At 43.1% G+C, this 11,930-nt stretch overlaps 1 long non-coding RNA gene across 1 annotated transcript; it reads left to right on the top strand.

Moving 5' to 3' along the window:
* Positions 1-512: 512 nt before the first annotated feature.
* On the top strand, positions 513-6,357 carry LOC309860805. Its single transcript, XR_014309645.1, has 3 exons — positions 513-584; positions 3,974-4,106; positions 5,271-6,357. It is a non-coding gene; the product is annotated as an uncharacterized lncRNA (long non-coding RNA).
* The last annotated feature ends 5,573 nt before the right edge of the window (positions 6,358-11,930 follow it).

The following is an 11,930-nucleotide window of genomic DNA, read 5'->3' as shown; positions in this document are numbered from 1 at the left end:
CTCCAGAATCAGTATGTATAATATTACAGCATTCTGCTTCAAGAAAGTTTATAATAAAAGTTTAGAGTTTAGAGTCTTAGGAAAAAAGCAGCAGATTCCTAACACACAGGCTCTCTCTCTCTCTCTCTCTCTCTCTCTCCTAAGTGTCCCATTTCTCAGAAGCACCGACTTTTAACTCTCCGAGGCTATGACTTTGGATATTTACCCTTAGAGTTCTAAATAATATTCATATACTTCTATCTCTTGGTTTTTAATTTTGGCAAATCTATTTAATTCTTACGATGGTAGATGAGCACTTTCACTCTCCTATTCCTTCAATATAAGTGTAATCATAATTTTTAGTTAAATTCATATTCAGGGTTTTCATTTTTTTGATGGCTATCTACTTTTAAGCCAATAAATGTATACTATTTACATTTCCTATACTGTATAACTTTTTGTTTTTCCTGAAGTTAATTATTACCTAATTTTTTACTTGCTCCTTTTTTTTTTAAATCAAGGGCAACATCTTTCCATGTGTTCCTATTGCTATGTACCATGGCTTTCAATACAGTTTTTCATATCTTCAAACCCATCAGATAACTGTAAGTTTTTCTCTCTCTCTTTGGAGACATTGCTCCCGGAGTCTTCCGTTCTCCTGCTCCCCTTTGGATTGCTTGTCTCTATTCTTGCTACACAGCCACACAGCTGTTGTTCAGGGGCTTCCCTGTGCCAATATCCAGGGAATTCCTTTCACCTCCTTCCGGTGTGGGTCTCTTGTTTCCTAAAATCCTTGTCTTCCTCTTTCTTAGTTTATACCCTATTTGGTCAGTACATCCTTCAGCAGTTTCCTGGAAAACTGGGTTGGGTAGTTATTTGGAATCTGGGGGGGCGGGGGTTGTCCTGAAAAGGAGGCAAAATGGCTTGTAGTTCCTGTGAGCTGAGAGGGCCGGAGGAAGGAACTACGTGTGGGCATGTGCGTGTGCGTGTGTGAGAGAGAGTCGAGCTTCCTGGTTAATGTAGCTATTTAAAAGCAGGTTTGTTTTGCCAATATTTTTGTTATTAGCCCCCTCATCGTTTTTCAGCATCATGCACCCAATCTTTTCCCATTTTTTAAAAAGATTTTATTTATTTATTTGAGAGAGAGACAGTGAGAGAGAGCATGAGCGAGGAGAAGGTCAGAGGGAGAAGCAGACTCCCCATGGAGCTGGGAGCTCGATGCGGGACTCGATCCCGGGACTCCGGGATCATGACCTGAGCCGAAGGCAGTCGTCCAACCAACTGAGCCACCCAGGCGCCCCTCTTTTCCCATTTTTTATAATAACTTGGTGCCTGCAATTTTGATCCCTTTTCAGAGTAGCATAGGTGAATTGACTTGACTTAGCTCTTCCTCTGCAGAACCTGAGTTCTGACCTTGTACGGTTTTACTAAGTCGTTTACCAAGCTTCCGTCTTCTTTTTGTCCCCGTAGTTCATGTTTCTGGGCTTTATTTGGCCTCTAGTAATGTGGATGGCTGTGTTGGTGTTGCTGTTGCTTGTATTTCCTGTTATTAAGGGATGAGTTTTGAGAGGAGATTAGGCCATTGTTACTCTGCTATTGTTAAGCCCGGAGTCCCTTGATCACTGGGTGTCCTATAGAGCTGGTATCAGGCAAGGCTGGATCTTAAAATGATCAATGCTCTTTACTCAGTAAATGTCCCGCGGGGCCAGTTTGTTATTATCACTCTGGTCAATTGATGTCCTAAAGGCCTGGGAATTGGGATCATTTGTCAACTTCAAGGCTCAGGCTTGCTTTTGCCCAGCTGTATGCCTACTCTGATCCCGGTGAGATGCTGTTTCTTAATCCTTGGATGAATGGTAACCAAACTTTCAAAGTGCCTAATGATCAGCTAAGATACTCGTGTAAAAGAGAGAGAAAGAGACAAACAGAGAGAGAAGGAAGAAATTCCCATGGCTTCTGAATCAGTAGGCGTTTGCCTATTTAAACGTAACCAGGCAAGAGACTTCACTTTGATCAGCACTTACAACAACCTTCAGCACATGCAAATCAAAGGTGCTAGGCTCTCCTTGCAATGCTGTCTGTCCTCCCTTTGGTTCTACCTTCTAATTGGTAAAGAAATTTCAGTCACAGCCCAATGTACATGTAAAATAGTTACTTGTCCACCTTGTCCTGTAACCATGTTACAACTTCTTCTTACATATAATTATTTACAATTCCTAAGTCGTGATTTGGTTCTAGTGCCTGCATCCACGCAATATCCCCAGTGACCACTGGAGAAGCTCAGGAAATAATAATGAACAAAGACTGACCGAACACTGACTCTGTGCCAGGCATCAGTCTGTGCTTTACAGCTACTCAACGAAACACACAACCCAACCAGACCCCAGATGCCTCAGCCACTTCCCCATCAGCGTCCCAACAAGCACACAGGTATTCCAGGCAGAGCAGGTGACCCGGCCTGGGAGTCCTGCAGGGGATAGCTGGTGGCAGTGGCAGTTAGAAGTGCTCACACAACACCGGTAGCCCTGAATCCAGGACAGGTGTGATGGGGTGACTCCGCCAAGAGTGAATGCACGGATTTGCCTCAGCTAGAGCTCCAGGGTCCCCACAGTCGAAGCTGCCCAAACATAAGGTTATCAGTCTCAAAAGACCGGTAGAGATGGTGACAAAAACGAGGCCGTGATGGGTCAGAGTCTAATCAGCAAATCTGAAAAGTAAATCTTTTAGAGAGTGAAATAGACTCTTTCCAAGCACCCCATTCCCCATTTGCAAAATGAATACAATAATAGTGGACCTAGGGGCACCTAGGTGGTTAAGTCGGTTGAGTGTCTGACTCTTGGTTTCAGCTCAGGTCATGATATCAAGGTCGTGACATTGAGCCCTGTGTCAGACTCCGCACGCAGTGTGAAGACTGCTTGGGATTCTCTCTCTCCCTCTCCCACTCCCCCTGCCCACCACCAAATATATAAATCTCCAAAAAAAAAAAAAAAAAAAAAATAGTGGACCTCTTCAGGAAAGTTTGGGAGGATTAATGAACTGGTGTAATTGGTGTCACATGGTACCCGACACAAATCAGTGCTCAGTAAATGTTAGCTATTACCGTTAAATTTCTTTGCTAGTTCAAGTCTATGAGCTAGACGGAATTCTTTGTAAGAGTAAAAAGATGAGAGACATTGTCGAGTTTTACTTTGTTTTTCTAATTTACTCTCCACTCTACCTAAATGCAAAATGGTTTTTTTTTGTCTCTGAAATTAGAAGTATCTCAATTTATAACAAATCATCAAATCAGCCTTCTATAACTACCGTGGCTGTCGTAATCTCCGGGGACTTTCAGTGGCCCACTTTACTCACATTACTCCCTTGATTCTGGAACAAACAGATGCCATGTATCTGGTCTTCTTCTGAAGAAATGCCTCTCTCTAAATCCCTCCTCTCCCTTCCTCTACCCTGGTTGTCAGATCTTTTGGGATCTTAGAGAACTGGTTTTCATATGGCTTCTGAATGTTATCTGACATTGTTTTACGATAAATGAGAATGGTTACTCTGAGGATATTCTTGTCCAACACCAAAAACAAAATACAAGGACCAGTCATTTTCTTAAGACCTCTCCTTTCTGGCAACCTGGGCTGGATTGTGACCGTAGGCCTGGCCCCAGCACCACCAGAACCTTGGGGTCAGTCCTCACCGAGTGAAGCAGAGGCCGCTCCTGTTTAGCTGAATCCACAGGAGACTTCTTTTTTCAGCCACCTGCCCCCACTCCAGGCCCGCACACCTGACTCTTTTTCCCTGCAAAAGCTTCAGGGCAGCTGATCCGCACCCGGAGGGTCGTCTATCCTTCAGGCCCAGCAAGCCAGTCTCAATGGATGATACTTCCAACCGCATCAGTTCCACCAAGGCAAGACCTTGTCGGAAAGCCTTTTTGGCTAAAACTCAAGATTCTCCCAAACTAACCCAAACCACATCTGCCACTTTTCTTCTCCTGTCTCCTCTGAAGGATTCCTCAACTCCAGCCAGAATGACCTGTTTATTGCGTTTCTGCCCCCGCTGGCACAGGGTGCATGTGGTGGCTGCACCTTGGGAGGGACACGAGATGACCCCCTCCACCTGCCGCTAACATCAGGACTAGGGTAAGACCCACTTCCTTCAGGAGGAATTCACAAATTCACAAAGATCTGCCCCCTCTTAAGTCACTGTGGTTACCACTGCCTACTGGTTACATGCAACCTTCTTCTGGCATGGGTATTTTTGTCTACAGATATTTTATTTCCCCTAAATGAAACATTTGAAAGCTTGCTCTGGGCCACTTACTTTACAAATGACGAATTATAATTTATAAATGCCTCAAACTGTTTGTTTTCACAACAAACATGCGAGGCAGGTCCTGTTATTAACCCCACATTGAATTGGAGAGCAGGGACAGAGAGAGGGAAGGCAAGTCACCAGGGGTTAGTAAGCCGTGGGGCAGGCAGAGCTAATGGTCATGTATTTAACCACCAGGCTATGCCCTGCACACAATAGTCACTCAATAAATATTTGCTCATCAGTTAATTGTTGATTTTCCCACCCCTCCTCTGCCCTGTCCTGCCTACGCTACCTTCTCAAAGAAAGCCGGCTTGGGAAAAATGATCAAACGTCTTCATTGTGTTGACCTCCTTGGGAGAAAAGGGTTCCAAAAATAGTTGAAACTGTTATTTTGATTCTGTATTTCATCACTATGGTTTGTGATTCCACTCTGAAATTCTTTGTTGCCAGAACCCTTAGATATATAGCCTGTTGCAAAGTTGTTATTTCTGATATCAGAAGGTTGGGGATGTTTCTATTTGAAACATTGTCTATTTACATTCCTTGGCCCAAAATAGTCTGAAGTGTCAGTATTATGTCTTCATGTTTCTAATGGAATTTTATGATGTTACAGCAATAATCCCCAGTCCCCAGGAGGTATTTTTGCCTTTCTCCAGCTTACTGGAAAGCGTATTATGATAATGACTAAGGTCGTATTTATGGAGGGATGCCAGTATATCCCTCCCCAAAATGGAAGGAGATAGAGCGGGTATGGAATTAAGTTGTTGGCAATGCAGGGGAATAAGCTGCTTGCATTAAGAGGAATGTTCTCACAGCTCCTGTGTTATGGTGTCAGGGATCAGCCTACTCCTCCTGGTTTTATCCTGGACCCAAAAAGAAACTCAGACTTTCAAGGCCATTCCTGTGGGACTGAAGGTCTCAGGACATTACACTAAATGAGCTCCTTCATTTTCTCCTAACGTTATTACTGAAATAAATTCTACTTACAGAAAATAACATCAAGGACCATCCATGGGGGGAGAGTCCTACAAATTCATCCTGACGGTGTGTGAAAGAGGAGGGGGGAGGCTTGCTGCCTATCACCATCACCACGCCTCACCTCTGTTTGCCTATTACCTGCACGCTCACGATTTTACCAAAAGAAGCCAAGAAAAATGTACAGGGGGTTTATTTGTTTCTGGTTTTGTTTTTTTTTCCCCCAAAGCAAACACATCAGAACTTGTACATTTATATCAATGTGTTCTTAAAAGTAGCCATATTAGGAAGCTGAGCACTCCATCCTGAAATCTTGACACTACTTACATGTTTGTGACTTATTTTTTGGAATTGTTTTCAGGACAGGATATCACAATTTATCACACACACTGGAGCCCTTTGAGAATGACAGCGGGTGCTATTAATAATTTGGTTGGGATAACCAGCAAAAACCTAGCCTTGGACAACTAGGATGGGTGCTTTGCTCTAGAACCACATCAGAAAAATCAATTTTAGTCATTGTTTGACCAAAAATGTTCTTGCTCAGCTGATAATTGTTTTTTTTTTTTGTTTTGTTTTTTTTTTTTTTACAATATTTGATTTTGATTATCTGCAGAAGTAAGACTTTCCCCCAAAGATAAGGATTTGCCTTCTGTGATGATAGTCAAAAGAATGTGCTTCTGGTGTTAGTGAAATTCTAGAAGTATTTTGATTAACAGCAGTATCTTCATAATGTAACAACTGTGAAGGGGAAAAGCTCCCTGGAAGCAGAGGTGTTGTACATCTCATAGATACTCACACGTGCTTGAACTCTCTGGTGTAGTGCATGCTGACCACATTTGGAGTAAAGAGGCTTTGGAAACTGGGTTTCCAAATATGTTCGCAGAAGAGCGGAAGGGGCATGGGCTAGTAGAAGCCTGCAATCACAGTCTTTTTCCCTGTATTCCTTGTTGCATACAATCTGCTAGTTGGTGATCCACAAATCTCCATTGTAGTCTCTCAATCTTTGATTTGTATCACTTCCTTGAAACTTCCTCTCTATATTTGCACAGTAAATCTGTACGTAGTGGTAGGCCCTGTATCAAAAGGAGGCTGGGTATTCTCAGTAGAACATGTACAGAAACAAACTCAGATTGTCAGATGGGTAGATGTTGTATTTTGATATTTATGACCCTCCTTTTAAAAAGAAAATAATTCATTGTTGAACACTACATCAAAAACTAATGATGTACTGTATGTTGGCTAATTGAATTTAAAGAAAAGAATTCAAAATTTTTGAAAATTATTGGATTAAATAGCATTTCATTAGAATTTTTGTAACAACTGCCATTCACTTCCAGATTTATTAAAATAATGTATTTGTCTCACTGCTGTAGAATTTTTTTTGTTCATTTTTAATGGCCTGAGAGCCTAGGACAAAGCCAGCCCCAGAGAAATGACTTACAAGTGACCTGGGAATCTCCAGTAACCTCAACTCATTTTCCCATCCCCCACACTTCTAACCAACTAAACGGCTGTGACCTGAAGCTCTTGGCCATCATTGTCTGGAGGATGAAATTCACAGGGTGATGATCCACCTCACATTAGGGAAAAGCCCTTAAACCACAGCTGCTATTTATGCACCCACAAACCGACATAGGGGGCAGTGCTCATGAAGCATTTATGATGAGCAGGACAATCCTTTAAGTGCTTTTACAATATTTGATTTTCAAAATCATCATAGGATATAGGTGATATTATTACCCTGATTTTACAGGTAAAAAAACCCAAGGCATAGAGGTTAAGAAACTTGCCCAGGGTCACATAGCTGGTGTCAGGCAGTGTATTTCTAAAGCTCATATTCTTATCCATTACAATGCAATAGACTGCGATTTAGTTTGCTTTCCCTCCTATTTAGAGCCTGAGATAAGGGCTTGAAGGCAAGCCATTTCTTTGGGAGATGATCCCAGGTAATAAAAAAGAGAATGGATTGGAGGAGTGAGTTAGGAAAGGAAGAGGAGTCAATAGAAGACAGCATTACCCAGAGCTCTGAGAATTGGGCAGAAACTACACCCCCCAATCATTCACCTAGAGGAGGGCAGGCAGTGAGAATGACCCAGGGCCCACCTCCATCCCCTTCTTATTGAGGGTTGCCTCCAAGGCTGAAGCACTCTTCTACTTCAGGTAGCACTAGTCCAGTAAGTAGCCTGGGAGAAGCTCATGAGCAGATGTGGAAATCTGTGGGGCACCCAACAGAGGTGAGATACCATCAGCTGAAAGAGTCTGGTCTGGGCCACTGCTAAGATCAGAGGTTGGCCAGAGTGATGTACAGGGCTCCAACAATGCTACTATAGATTGCTTCTAGAAGCAGTGGCATGCTAGGGTGAAGTGAGGAATGTTGCAGAGAAGATCTGAGCATGTAGGCTAGATAATCCCTTCACATACGAAATTCTAAATTCGCAAAGCAAAAGTTCGCACTTGTCAACAAATAAATGTGTTATGTTGCTAACATTATAATTATCAAGAGAAATGAGAAGTATAACTTAACAAAATACTGTCAATAGCATCTAACTCCTTTTCATCCAATTAGGTACTATCTAGACTTGATCCCAAGATGGTAGTAGTTACAATGGATAAGTAGATCGTTTTGAAATATGTGTTCACATATTCTGGCTTTGGTCAGCTGTGGGGGAAAGCACCTGAAAACTCTCCATCAGAGGCCATCGTGACTAAGAAAATAAGTTTCCCAATCTTCTAATGATAACATCTGGGTCTGTAATACACACATATACACAGGAATTTACAAATATGTTTCCTCGTTAAATAAAAGCTATAAGGCGGGGGTGCCTGGGTGGCTCAGTGGGTTAAAGCCTCTGCCTTGGGCTCAGGTCATGATCCCAGGATCCTGGGATCAAGCCCCCACATTGGGCTCTCTGCTCAGCAGGGAGCCTGCTTCCCTTCCTCTCTCTGCCTGCCTCTCTGTCTACTTGTAACCTCTGTGTGCCAAATAAATAAGATCTTTAAAAAAAAAAAAAAAAAAGCTATAGGGCAATAATGAGTATTTTTTTGAAAACTTGAACCTGACTTCTTGCACTCCATAAAATGCCATCTCTCCTCTGGATCTGGCTGAATTCCCAAGTCAGTACCAGAAGAACACTTGGTGAAGACTCAGTTTTACCCCCTGACTCACAGCTGTGGCCAAGGTTGAAGCAATGCTGACTCTGTAGCCTCCAGGCCACTGGCCATTTCTAAGCCAGGAGTTTCCATTTGGTCAATTCAGGATGCTTTGTGAGGAATCATGTGTTTGGATTGTGGGGACTGGGGGTCAGCTCAGGTCACATCAAAGTGTGCTTCAGCCCAGCCTAGGCAGCTGGTCAGGATTCAACACTGTTGGTCAAAGTGTGGAGCGGAGGTCAGCTCTGTTGGTTTGACCCCTCAGTGGACCTGCTAGCTTGGAGCAATCCCATGGCCACAGAGTGTAATCTCATTCCTAACATTCACCTCCTACGTGCCTCCTTCCTGGCTCCTACAGAGAACAAAAGAGAGACTAGGGGTGGGTCTGTGCACAGTCATCATTTCTACAAGGGAAAAACCCTCAAAACCTCTAGTCACTCTCCCAAAGGCCCCAACTATCAGGAAACATGTGAAGGCAAAACAATGCCTAGAGAAAATATTACAGTAGAATAAAGGCAGCACCATTTTCTGTCCATTGTTTTTGTAAGATGAGATCAATCAATATTCACTTTCCCTTTGTTTCAATTTTGATCACTGGTGAATTCTTCCCTTTAGTGATTTGATGATGATGTTGCCTCGCTACTCCTGACTATAAACACATCCTTCTCAGGAAATGGAAAAGAGGTATGTAATTATACTTCAGTGGGGGACATCCATATAGAATACAGGAGAATCAGACTCTCTAAGGGCAACAAAATGTGCTGAGAGCCGCACTCCAATATCCAGGAATCTTGTTTTCTCTGGGAAGGATAATTCCATGTTGCTATGTGGGCCAGTCAAAAGAAAGGGGTTGGAAGGACTCTTGCTACTGAAAAGGACAGAAACACAATTCAAATTAGCTTAAGCAAAAATGGCAACATCTTTCTCTCATAACTGAGAGATTCAAAGAGTCAAGAAGCCTTTGTGCCCAAATGTATCAAAGAATTCAAATGAGGTTGACAAGAATCTTTTCCTTCATCTCATGGCTCTGCTTCCTTCTGAGTGGCTTCCTTTTTTGATAGGCCCTCTCTTCATGATGGCAAGATGGCAGTTGGAAGTTCTAAGATTAAGACATTTCAAAATGAGCTTGCAGCGCTAGAGCAAGAGAGAGGCAGGACCTTTCCTGGGAGCTCTGGGCTGGTCCATCAGTCAGCAGCATGGGCTGGTTAAGCTGTGGTAATAATCGATCTCAAATCTGAGGCTCAGCACCCATGTTTCCATTCACATTACATGTCTGATGTGCATCATTGAAGCTCAGACACGCACAATATTGAATGTTCCCCCATTTTATAGCCATGCCATCTGGAACTTAAGATTTCCTTTATTGCTGCAGCAGAAGGAGAAAACTAGAAAATTGTTCATGGGTTCTTCATTGCTTTGGCCCTGAAATGATCAATATTACTCTTTGCTCAGAGCTAGCTCAATGACCCTGCCTAACTGCAAGGTGACTAGGAATATGAGGGAAAATTTAGAATGTTTGATGAATATCACCATCCCTGCCATGCCTGCCTTCAGTCACATGCCCATCTTTAGGTCAGGACTGGGGCCAGAGGATGACATGCTTCTACTGCTGTGCCTGGGCCATATGTCAACCAGGGGCTGGTGGAAGAAAATCAACATGAACTTTTTCAGAGATCCAGCAGCCCCAGGCCAAGGACAAGTGTTGACACTCTGCGCGGAGCAGATCTTAGCAATCAGAAAGCATAGCTTCAGCCAAGTTTTCCCAAAGTGAAATTTCCATCCAAGGTGAAGTGTGGTGAACTCCAAAGGACACGGAGCTTGTGTCAGTTGAAAGGGAGAGGATACTGGGATTCCTGATAGTTGACTCAGACCGCATGCCTGGGAAGGCTGCCAAGGGAGGTTGATCACAAACATTTACCAGTGGCCAGGAACAGACAGTTCAGTGGGTGAGACCAGCCTGTTTTTAGCAATGGTCCTGTGCATCATCTACTTTGTGGAAAAAAGTGATAGTGTGTGGTAGGCAGAATAATGGTCCCCAATGGTGTCTACAACCTAATACCCAAGAACTGTGACTATGTTAGTTTTCATGATGAAGAGGAATGAAGGTTACTGATGGAATTGGGTTTGCTGATCATCTGATTTTGAGATGAGGAGATTAACCTGGACTATGCAGGTAGGCCCAATGTAATCACAGGAGTCCTTGAAGGGGAAGAAAGAAGCCAAAGAGAGAACCAAAGAGATGGCATCAGCCTTCAGCCTTCAGTAAGATCTTGCGGGCTTTGAAGGTGAAGGACAAAGACCATGAGCCAAACAATGAATGTGGATAGCCTCTAGAAGCTTGAAAAAGCAAGGTTCTTCTTGACACTCCCAAAAGGAAGGCCCCTCTTTCCAATACTGATTTTAGTCCAGTGAGACCTCTATGACACTTCTAATCTCCAGAACTATAAAATAATACATTTGTGTTATTTTAAGCCACTAAGTTTGTTTTACTTTGTCACAGCAGTAATGGGAAAATACCATACTATGGCCTGAGGTTTTCTCAGCCTCTGCCCAGAAAGTGCATAGGATAGAGTGGTCTTGATATGATTAGACTCTTAGGACCAGGGCAGATTGATGGAAACCTCCCACGCTGACCTCAGGAAAGGAAAGGGACCACAGGCTAGACAAGGAGGGTAGATACTCATAGTTCCCATGATTGGGAAGTAGACTAAAACCAAAGAAGATACCAAAGAACAAGGTCCTTCTTGGCCTGCAGTCTGCTTCCTGGGGTCAAAGCAGTCCAGAGTTTGGTTGACATTTTACTGCCATTTTCACCTGAAATATGGCCATCAAATTAGAACATACTAAAAAAGAAAACAAAACACAAAAAAATCACTGGATATTTTCACCCCAAGACAAGGCAGATGGAGAATTCCAAGAACTCTGATTGGACCAGCCAAGAAGCCAGGGCCAAACCCAAAGACCTTGACGTAGATGAGTCCAAGTTGAGAGTCACAGACCCGGCCTGACCTTTAGAAAGGTGACTTTGTTAATCAACCTCACACAAATTAACCCTTAATCTATATCATGGTCATATGGGAGACAACTGTGAAAACAATATTGATTTATGGACAGCTGATACGCTTATATACATGCCAATGCACACCTATGTACACACCCATACAGACAGACAGCTCAAACTTCAGTTGCTCCAATTACCTTGTCTGCTCAGAAGAATGAAGAATCAAATGGATTTCCCCCTCCCACCTTTGAGAATTGCCCCTGTGCCCAGGTAGACCACAAACAGGGCCAGAGGAATGAGGCTTCAATAGTTGGTAAAGGGAATCAGAACTCATCGTTGCTCTGAGAGGAATAAAAAGTGAGTGCTGTAATAATTTCACAGAGGCTGGGTAACCTTCGTGCTATGAGCTAATGGTGCCAGTCTGGTTCGTAGGCAAGCATGTATTCACATTAAGCTTGAACTTGAGTGCCTGTCTATCTATTAGTTACCAGCATCTAAGTCACCCAAGGCAGACAAACCA

Source organism: Mustela nivalis (genome assembly GCF_964662115.1).
Source record: "Mustela nivalis genome assembly, chromosome: 3".
NCBI lineage: Eukaryota > Metazoa > Chordata > Mammalia > Carnivora > Mustelidae > Mustela > Mustela nivalis.
The sequence above is the reverse complement of the archived record's forward strand: the minus strand, read 5'-3'. Positions and strand labels throughout refer to the sequence as shown.